The sequence below is a fragment of the Thermobia domestica genome, chromosome 1 (genome assembly GCF_964235325.1).
Source record: "Thermobia domestica chromosome 1, izTheDome1.hap1.1, whole genome shotgun sequence".
NCBI classification, from domain to species: Eukaryota; Metazoa; Arthropoda; class Insecta; order Zygentoma; family Lepismatidae; genus Thermobia; species Thermobia domestica.
In genome coordinates this window covers 18,495,789-18,507,293 of record NC_137454.1, presented here as the reverse complement: position 1 = coordinate 18,507,293, position 11,505 = coordinate 18,495,789, and the positions used below count along the sequence as shown (strand labels likewise).

Below are 11,505 nucleotides of genomic sequence, written 5' to 3'. Positions count from 1 at the left end.
CAAATACAAAAATCCTGCTAGGAGATATTATGTTTTAATATTTTCTTGTATGAGATATTGTGAAAATACATTTTAGACAATATGCGTTGATGTGAAACACCCTTCTGTTCCCCATGTAGACGCAGGCTGAAAGTTGTAACTAGCTTTGTTATTTTGTCCTGATCTACTTTTTGGTGTCTTTAAATTTAGAACTTTATCCAGATTGCAAGTTCGGAAACAGACGGTGTGGCCCTCGGAAGAAGGTGAATATAATCGGATGTAGTCGATAAATCGGTTGTATACTGTACACAAGTTAAGTTATAGATAACAATATTTAAAGTAAATATACTAAGCAAGTGGCAGACTGTTATAGCTATGTTGCATGAACGGACCATCCAACGACCATAATATCAATATGAGCATATCCTTTCAGTTGCAATTCATACAATCTTAATCCTTTGCACTTAACCTCGCATATATATATTAATACAATTGCTTCTGTTTATCGTTGCAATACTATAGTAATATACCACTAAATAATCATACGTATACTTAATTAATATATTCAATCTTCTTTACAGAAACATTTATATTAACCAACGGAGAAATCTGAATTACAACATAAGTGAATAAGTACACTGATAAGATTTAATTGACTGGTGATAAAACATCAGATGGTCAAGCGCACATGTCTTCAGAAATCATTTCTTGAACTATATATGTTGAATTTAAGAAGTACATCCGATATATTTTGTACAACAAATGTTATCTTTAGGATTCCGAAGGGATATTATTTTATAGACACATCATTTTCACAGACCTCTTATGCCAAATCAAACAAAATTAATTTCAAAGTAATTTGTCGTTATCTTTTCTTTTACGACGACTACACAATGTATCTCATGCTACATTTTGTTCTATTCTTGGTTACAAAACTTTCAAAGGTAATTTATATCTGCTAGAAAGTCCATTGTGCAGTATCCTAGGTGCAGATAAAGAATATCATATCCTATTACCAGAGACATTAATAAAAATGGGATATGAATTTCACTGCACATAATATAAGTTAATTAAATAATAATGAAAATAAACAAGTACAGATTGAGATAATGTCGGCAAATAACAAATAATAAAATAAACATAAATCAGTCGACATTTGAAAGTTGAAATAAAAGTGCACATTGCAAAATTATTCTGGAATATTATTCTGTAAACGGATCGGCTGAAACGGTCCGTTACAGCGTATATACGAGGAGAGATCGAAAGCTAACGCCTACTATAGTCTCTGCAAGCTACAGGTTGTCATGCAACTAGTTCAAAGTTGGCGAATGATAGAACGAATCGTGGTCCCTTTGTTATTCGAAATGTGATGAACGTCGAATAAAACTCCATGTATTGTTCGTTTCTTCAAGTTTAGCGTCCCTTTTCGGCACCTAGGCTATCTGAGGCGAGTATTTAGAATTTAGGGTGGAATGAGAATCATCGTAATACGCTCCCAACCTGCGCCGACCTTGCGCACTGAAGTCGCACTTGTCAGCCACTAGATCAGTGAAGAAGACCAAATGGTGCGTATTATACTGACTACATGAAGGACAAACGAAACGTAACCAGATTTTGATAGGCTGAATGGAATCCTTGTGACTGATACTCAGAAAAATAAGGTTGGAAATGTTTGTGCTGAAAGAGTCGACTGTAGCAACATACGGCAACTTCGAAAAGGGCCAGATAAACTTTACGGGTTCGCCGCGTTCTGGTCAACCTGTTATCGTTGAAACTCTAGGTCCTGTCAGAGTCGTTGAACAGGCAATGCAGAAAGAGCAACTAATTCAGCTCCGAACGTAGCATAGAAGTTCAATACTTCTTGGCTTTTCATATTTTTATTTCTTGGTTCTCTGGAATTATTCATAGGCGGACAATTCGAATCGGCTTTAGTTCAGTCCATTGTCCGCAGATGGTCACATTCACTAAATGAACCTTTATGAACAAGACATTCTAAAACTTAATATCACGATGGGGAGCCGCCCAGTATATACAGGTCACATTTCTGGGTTGCCAACGGTCAGGCGGCGACTGCACCACCGGGCTGTTGGTGGTGGGCAAACTCCGTATACTACGTGAGAGCAGTTAGGGGGCCGCGGTGGCTCAGTGGTAGAGCGTTCACCTCTGGTGCTTGGGGTCCCGGGTTCCAACCCTGCTCCTGCCAATTAAACTTTGTGGTGGACAAACGCCGTGTGCGTGGGTTTTCTCAGGGTTCTCCCGTTTCGTCCCACTTTCTTCATTCCAACATTTCATTCATCTATCATAATCGTAAAACTCACAAATTTCATTTTTTTCACTACGTGAGAGCACTGCGTAAAGAAGTGAACAGCCCATGATAGTGTAAAATGGGCAACCTTTTCTAATTTTCAGAGGCAAATTGTTGGCGCTTGGTTATGTGGTGGGAGGGTGACGAAAATGGCAAATATGTTGTGTGTCGCGAGGGACAGTGTTCCCGGTGATGATGGCCTACAAAACTTATGCCAAAACCACTTCAGTGAAGAAAAATAATTGTAGGAAGAAAAGCCTCAGTGACGGGTTCCGCCGAGCATTAAAGCGGATTGTCACTCAGAACCGTCGTGCAACTACGGTGCCAGTGAAGGATAAAGGCAAGCAGCACCTCTCACAGTCTATGTTGTGAATCACAATCTGCCGCGAGTTGTCCTAGACATGGAGTTATGGGATCGAATTGCACAGTCGAAACCACTAATAAGGGTCATAACGCTTAAGCACAATACCAATAGTGCTGCGAACATGCAACGCGGACCACTAATAACTGATATTATTTAATATGGTCGGATGTGGCATCGCTCTCCTTATTTCAAACCATTTCAAATTCTGAGAATTCCGTAACTCTTCTAGAAATTTTGAGAATTCCGTAACTTTTCTAGAAATTTCAAATTCTCTGACTCTTCCAGGATATCTCGCTCACATCGCCACCATGCATTTCAAGTAATACAAATCTCCTCATAAGAAAGAGTAACCAAAAGCTTCCTGATTTTTTTTATTTTTTTAACGCGATCCTTCCTTTTTTGATTTCATTTTTTTCATCCTTCCTTATTTTTTTTCATTTCTGGTCTCGAAGGGGAGTCCGGAACCCCCCCCCCTTAGCTACGTGCCTGTTAGGAACCAACAAACCTGAGAACTTTCTAAGCTTGATTGCTCTACATTGCATTGTACGAAGAGTGCTGTAGATTGAGTTGTTAACTGGCGAATGAAAAACACGCTAAATCACAGTGTGTTTGCACAAAAGATGGATTTTTTTTAAACGATTACTTTCTATTAAGCTTAGTGGCTATGTCTACTTAATGAGGTTACATTTTTAAAAATATTTTATTTATCTCAAAATTTTTATATGAAACTTATAAGTAGATAACATATTTAAATAAAATCATTTTCTTCTTTAAAAGGTAATAATAGAGAAGAATAAGCTTTTAAACGATTGAGATATATTTTAGTTTAACATTTTCAATTATTACATACGTATACACATTCAATTTTTGTCTTATAAACAAAAGGATAAATAATAAATCTAAACGTTATGTAACAAGCACACTTGTGTCTTTAAGACTTTATAAGGAATCTAGCTCAAATGCCCGTTCTTTGCACGGGGAGAATAAGTTTATGAAAAAATTTGAACTCCTTTCCCCATTAAGATATGCATTTCAATTAAAGTTAATTATTGATATTATATTTTTGGCGTATATTTTGAACTTTTTTATCCCATTGGGAAACGTTCCTTAATCAATATGAGATGAGAAAAGTCTTTAGACAGGAGTTATATTCCAAGATTCATTTCAAACGGGTAAGCCGTTTATCGTGATCCGATTATAAACAACACACAACATGACGAAAAATGATAATAATTGCAACTTCCATCCCCTTAAAACCGGAATATTGGCAAATGCTGTTTCACGTATCTGCTTATTTGCAATGAAGAGTTTATATATAGATTTCATTTTACTAAGTTGATGAGCTTATGATGTACTCTATTTACCTCATTAATTTTGAACCCTATACCTCTTTAGAATACGCCATTTAATTAAAGTAGTGATTGTAATCTAGATCGAGGTAAATATTAAGCTCTATAATTAATTTCATAGTTTTCAGCCATTTTTCTGTGATGCGATCCTGAACAGCAAACTACATTGCTTTCAATACGAAAGGGAAAAAAGAAATAGAAACTGTCTCTTTCCTCTTAAAAAGGAATTTTAAGAAACGCTGAAACAAGTGTTCACTCATTTTCAATGAAAAATTCATATGCCAAATTTCAACTCCCTAACTTCATACTCTATTCTGTGTAAAACATTTGAATCGCCTTTTCACTTTTACCTCCCATTGCATACCGTATGTGTTTTTAAGAAATTCGTTCTTATTCATTGACCTCGTAATAAAAGGAGTTTTCTATCCATGTATAAAGTTTTTATATTACATATAACGTTGCCTGGATTTTCAGTAAATTGCTTTCATTCATCCATATAATCCTACATTTTACCTTCTTCCCCTTCAACAAGCAGAATTTTCGAAAACTGAAGTACCCGTTCTTTCATTTTTTAATTAACAGTTTATATAACAAATTGCACATCTCCGAGTTAAGCGAGATCTTGCATGAAGCATTTTCTGAATAAATAATGGGAAATCTTAATATTATACAAATCAACCCCTTACCTTTTTCAGAAGAGAAATTTTCACAAACGCTGAAATAAATATTTAGTTTTTATTTAAGAGTTTATACATCGTTTTTCAATCTCACACTTAAGCAAATCCTTACAATAGACACTTCCTGAATAAAGAAAGAGAATTTTAGATGTTTGAGAATCAACCCCAGTTTCCCCTCTTAGGAGCGAAACTACCGAAAAAGCTGAAATACGTTTTCTCTCATATCATGTAGTATGCTATTTTTTATGTCTTCTTTTGTCATATTTATTATTATTTTCTGCATGCCACCTGAATAATTACTTGGAGGCAGTGTCCAGATGGTCTATTTCTATTACAAAAAAAGGCATATTGCTCTGTAAGAGAATGGAGAGAAAATAGATTTCCCTTGTAAGGAGATGCGAAAGACGTAAGGATCTAGGCACAACTTTTTGGACTTGGACTCTGGAAAGCAATCGCGCTTTTTGTGACCAGAATTGTACCAATCTTGACAATGTATGATGTCTGACGTCTTTAATGAGGTGTAGCAATTGCATTTATTGTATTTTGGTGTTGGTTTCACCATCTACCTCCCACGGCTGTTCACGAACGCACAACAAGTCGCGCTGTTTCCGAGATGTTTGTTCACAGCTGTCTAGTTATCGTAACCTGGTCCCTACCAAACTGATATATCGCAGGCCATCCTCACTCTACGCACAAGCATCATACTGTCTAATCGAGTGAGAATCCTGTCTCCGTCTGCCGAGCGGTTCTGCTGTGCCTCGTGTCTCATACCTCAAGCCAACGACTTGAGTAGCAAGTGATCAAAATATTTTAGCAGGTCAGTATAGCATATACCATAAATGTACCAGCCAGGGTACTCTATCATATGTGCAACATGGACTCAAGTTGGACTCAAAATAAAACTCTACATGAAATTCAATATCATGAGTTTTCGATCTAATTTTATTTATCCACATATTGACTGGTACGTATATGAAAGCATATTAGAGTTTTACGTATGTGTCACGAACAACAAATGTATAACAACGTTCTGCACAATCATTATTGACGCCTGACAACGAAATATTATTTTGTTTCCACATCATGAACTTTGCATCCGCTACCGGGGTGGATACATGACCTTCTTCCAAGACTTTAATCTTTCACATTGGTACTAACTGTAGGCCCAACCCTTACGAGCTGCATGAAAATCTACCTATTACTACACACCTTACGTCTTTGCTTATTACAGACGTGTTCAAATTGTTAGACTCAATCTCGAAAAATGCAATGTTGATGTTGCATTCGGAGTTCTAGAACATGTAATTTAATGGTTAAACCACCAACATAGGATCCTTCATTTGTTTACTGTACAGTTGAAGTGGTGGTATCACCGTTGAATAGCAGTTGGCAATAGTGGACGGAATGAAGTTCTGAAAGTAGTGTTTCAATATAGACAGCTATTGTGTTTTCTATTAACAAATTACAGTGGTTGCATTCGTAAGGAGTTATAACATTCAAAGCGTTCAACAGTTCGAATGGGCCAGTTTTAAGTGACCGTGACGTGTTTTGTGTATTAATCTATTATTCTGTGAAGTCCTGTAATCGCGGCATAATGGGAAAAGCCAGAGACCTTTCTCCGCATAAAATGGAAGTGATCGTAATAATTCTGGCGGGAGGAAAATATACATAATGCAGTATTGGGTAAGTTACTTGTAAAAATGTAACGCGTTACAAGTTACTTTACTTTCTTTTAAAATGTAACGCGTTACTTGCCCCAAAAAAGTAACTGTTACTTTAGGTCCGAAACTTTAAATATGTGAAAAAATTATAACTTCAATTTTCCATACTACTATTACTACTGCTATCATAATAATAATCGCTTTACGTAAATGCAGGGACAAATTTTTACTTGATATATGAACATTTTCATATAATGTAACATTGATAAAAATGCCGTACTGCGTTACTCGTAGGGATGGGCATGAGCGAGTTCGAGTGAGTTTTCTTTGAAACTCGATTCGACTAGAAACAGACATCTTTGAGCTCGACCCGAGAACTCGGCTCGAAAAATTTCCTCCAATTCGACTCAAATTGGGGTCGAGTTTCGAGTCGAGTCGAGCCAAATCTGGTGTGTAGTTTCGAGTACATTCTTTAAGTATATTACGTAGACAATATAATTATTATCAATGAAACTACTACTACTTATATTATTATTATTATTATTATTATTATTATTATTATTATTATTATTATTATTATTATTATTATTATTATTATTATTATAGCAACACTGTATATAAACATGAAAGATAGGCGGTTTGTATTTGAATACTAACAAAACTAGTTGATTGCCAACCTCGGTAGTCGTGAAGTCTAGGAGTCAAGGACATTGTTAACGAGCTTCTGAATTTGGGTTGGGGGTCTAGGTTGAGTATTCGGGCTCGATCCAAACACTGTTAAAAGTTATAGGGCACTGGCCAAATATCTTCAAAACTGCTCGGCCAGGGTTTAGAATTGTCAACAACTCGAGCAGCTCGGCTCACAGCTCATTCACTATCGACCCGAACCGAGAAGTGGGCCGAGCTAACAGCTCACCCAACCGACTCGGCTAGAGCCCTCGGCTCAGTTGAGCCAAACCGAGCAAATGGCTCATCCCTTCCAAGCCAGCTCGAGCCGATGTTTCACCCCAATCGAGCCAGCTCGAGCCATCTTCTCAGTTGAGCCGATCCGAGCTGAGCTTGTTATAAAAAATCTCTTGTGGTCTCGCTATCGAGATGAGATGAGATGGGAGCAGTGTCCCCTCTCGTGAGCAACACTAAAAGTATTCCATATTACTGTTTAGCTTTTATTTCTCATAGCTTTCGCTTTCCAATGTAATCAGGCCATGATTTCAAGATGAGTTAAAACGAACGAGTCATTTATCAAACTCGACTGGACTTGAAACTCGACGCGAAAAACTGAATCGGCTCGGAACTCGATTCGAGAATATTACCTTTGACTTGACTCGAAACTCGACTTGAATTCGTGTCGAGTCGAGTTTTAGCTTGACTCGTGCTCATCCATATGCGTTAGAAAAAATGGTTGCTTATTATTATTCTGCTAAACTAATTATATAATAATAATAATGTTGTTATGTAAAATTAAAAATACAGAATATAGACAAACATTACACTACAACTATTAAAATGAGAGCACATGAACTGGGGGGGGGGGGGTGAATCAAAACTTGCCAGTAACTCTAAAATGGATTCATGCTTTTTAAAGCTAGTTTCAAACTCTATAATCAACGAGACTCTAGGATAAGTAAACTGATCTGCTAGGATAAGAACTCCAATATTGCATACCGTCAGCAAACTATTTTCTAGTAATAAAGTAGGCCTGCTCATCAGAACACAGTTTATTCATATTAACCCCTTAATGTATATCGTTAATTATGGCACCCTAGTTGTTGATAAATATTTCCCGCCTGGGCACTTCAGACACTTTACTTTTAAATTCTGTCCACCATCATCCTCAGCTCTTAAGAAGAAAATATTCTTTCAGATGTTCAAACGGTAAAATATTTTCGTTCTCCATCTTTATAAAAACAACACCAATCAAAATAAAATAGACTACTGGTATCATTGCACTCCTAGTTCACTCACTGACTGTATTGATTTGGAGCTGTCAAAATCTACAACAAAACCTTCCAGGTGCTTGCAATCAGTACACGTGGTATCCCTAAGGCTGTCTTCATCTTCCAAAAACAGCAAGTGGCACTACGAACTTATTTCTCTGTGTGTTGGTGACTGTCGGTCACTGACATACGTAGTCCATGCTCGATTGTTTCATTCTGAGAAATTCACTTATAAGAAAGAAACATTTGTTTCCGAAAAAAATATACATATATTGTAGTTACTCATCCGAAATGTAACGCGAAAAAAGTAACGCAAACTAGGTACGTTACTTAAAAATTTGTAACGCATTACCGTTACAGTTACCTTGGAAAAAATGTAACGCGTTACTAGGAAACGTTACTTAAAAGTAACGCGTTACTTGCGTTACGTTACTTCCCAAGACTGACATAATGGCAAATTGCTAGTAGAGTTGGGGTAGAGCAAATATCTGTGAATAGAATCTCTGTTGCGATGAGCAAGAAGCAAATGTTTCAGCAAAATAGGGTTGAGAAGTGTGTGCGAAAACCGAAGCTATCGCTAAGAGGTATCAGAAAACTAAAATGATTGGCGCTGGGAAACAGAAACGCAAATTCTAGAAACTTAAGCATAAAAATGTCTGAGTGTGGTATAGACATTTCGCCTGAAAATGTTCGAAGGATTCTATGTGCTGAGAGAATAAAAGCACGCAGGCCAAGAAAGAAAGCAAAAATTAAGATCATGGCAAAGAAGCGCCTCGAATAGGCGCGAGGCCTAGAATATTGGAAATGAAATGAAAATGAAATGAAATTGTTGAGTTTCACGTTCCACGGTTATGCCGGTTAGGCTAAAGGAAACTGTGATGATGAGAGATGAATAAAATGGTGGAATAAAGAAAGTGGGAAGAAAAGGGAGAACCCCGAGAAAACCCACGCACACGGTGTTTGTCCACCACAAGGTTCACTTGGCGGGAGCAGTGTTTGAACCCGAGACCCCAAGCGCCAGAGGTGAACGCTCTACCACTGAGCCACCGCACCCCCTTAGAATATTGGACTGCTGATGGTTGGAGAATAGTGTGTTTCAGTAATGAATCATGTGTCTGTGTGTCTGATGAATGTTCACAATATGTATGACGTAGACCTGAGTGGTGGGGGATTCAAGTTGGAATGTCTCCAACAAATCGTGAAGTATCATACTTCAATCATGGTCTGGTCTGGAATTTGTCTTCAGGCGTGGGAGACTACACATGTAGCTATATAGTAGAAGGAACAAAGAACCATGACCAATACCTACAAGTTCTTCAAGAAGAACTGCTTCCCCAGATTGCAGTCTGGTTTCATGACGAACACTTCATCTTTATGCATGATAGAGCTCCATGCCACCAAACCAAAGCTGTGACAAAATTCTTCGAGGACAACGAAATTAGTGTTCTTCCGCGGCCGGGCAATAGTCCTGATATGAACCCGATTGAAAACCTTTCGAGCTTCACAAAGGAAAAGCTAAAGAAGAAACACATTACTACTAGTGATGAGCAAATGCAAGACCAAGACCAAGACCCGGGTGGTCTTGGTCTTGGTCTTGGTCTTGCACATACGGTCTTGGTCTTGGTCTTGCACTGGAACTCTCGGTCTTGGTCTTGGTCTTGGTCTTGCATACCTATACTGGATTCCACCTTTTCATCAGAGCACTTCGTGCCTCGATGCCGCTCCTCTTCACCGACTCGACAACTTGCTGCGTTGTCACTTCGTCATAAATACAGAATTAGACAATTCGTGTAGTTACTCGTGCGAGAGAGAGCGAGGGCGACCTGGCTGAGGCTCTGCTGTGCATAGTCATCGAGTTCGATTCAACTGTAATTTATTGAGCGCAATGATTTGAGAACCACTTTATAGAAAAGTGCAGGTACTTTTCTTATGAAATGCTATGTAATGTTCGATAAGAAATTTAATTCAGTTACGCAAAATGAGACTTGTCGACTTGCTCTCCTCTGGTCGATTCGAAATTGACTGGCAATTTTAAAGATGTCCAAGCTAGCAGTAATTGGTACAATTTGCGGTGTTATAGCAGAATAAAATAGAACGTCTTTCAATTCAGTTGCCAGTCGATTAGTCGTCTTCGATTAACAAGCGATTAAATTGAAGTCCCGTTTACACGGTCGATTAAGTTGAAAGTGACGTCAATTCAACTGAATCGAACGCAAATCTACTAAGTGTAAACGCCACATAAAGGAGCTAGACTCGTAATAGAGTCGGGGCAAGAGGGAAGGCAAGAAAAATTTTGAGGAGGCGAGGCAGCCACACTTATTTTGCTTTGAATATTATTATTATCGGTTGTATATATTATTATTCACCAGTTGTACCTAGAAAAATGGAGAGCGAGAAAAATTTGGGGTTCGGTTGCCCCTCCTCGCCCCTCTGTATCACGAACACTGTATATATGTATGCCTGAATAGATTCGTGTCCCGGTGTGGGAGGTGGTAATAGCCTCATCCAATAATTCTCAACTACATATTTTTTAAAAATATTTTACTATGTAATACACCTTTGTTTATTTATTTTACGTTTAGTACACTTTATGCCCAATTCTCTTCCTTGCCTGAGGCATTAATTTGTTGGTGATGATGCAGAAGAAGGATAGCTATAAAGTAAGTAATTGTTCAGTGTTCACTGAACTGAACAGTAATCAGTCGCATAGAAGGGAATGTTTGTGCCAGCAGGACACTAAGGGAAATGAGAAGCTAATGAAGAGCGTATATAGTATTTGACATTTAGCTTTGTGAAAATCGAGATTTCCATATTGAGTAAGTATCATATAGAAATTCGTAAAATGTTTTGTTAAAAAATTGGATTTTGCAACTCCATTTTGTGATTTTTATTTGCGCAGGAAATGGCAGCGGAATGACGAAAGGAATGTGAGCAAATATCAATGTGTTGTCTTTAAATTGGTTTCTTCTCGCCATTTTATTTGGATTTTTTTTTTTTTATTGATTACTTTACTATTGAACTAATATCGTGGATAAAGTAATATGAACCTCAAAGATATTTGCATGGAATTCGTACGTGCTGCAGTTATTTATGATAATGATCTTGATGATTGATACGAATTAATTTTGTTGATTATAACGAAGTTAGCCAATTTTTTACTCATATTCACAGTATTGAATGAAAACTTGTCACTTCGTTATAATAGGACAGATTGAGAAACACAACAACGGAAA

General features: G+C 37.5%; 1 protein-coding gene across 4 annotated transcripts in view; it reads left to right on the top strand.

The window, feature by feature from the left end:
* The first annotated feature begins 10,789 nt into the window (after positions 1–10,789).
* The window catches only part of LOC145683624 (SAP30-binding protein-like), a 45,546-nt gene continuing 44,830 nt past the window's right edge, over positions 10,790–11,505 (top strand). For 2 of the 4 annotated variants that reach the window (XM_081754974.1, XM_081754964.1), the window contains exon 1: positions 10,939–11,088. The gene's annotated coding sequence lies outside the window, so the exon portion shown is untranslated. The other 2 variants (XM_081754968.1, XM_081754979.1) reach the window with 2 other exon arrangements.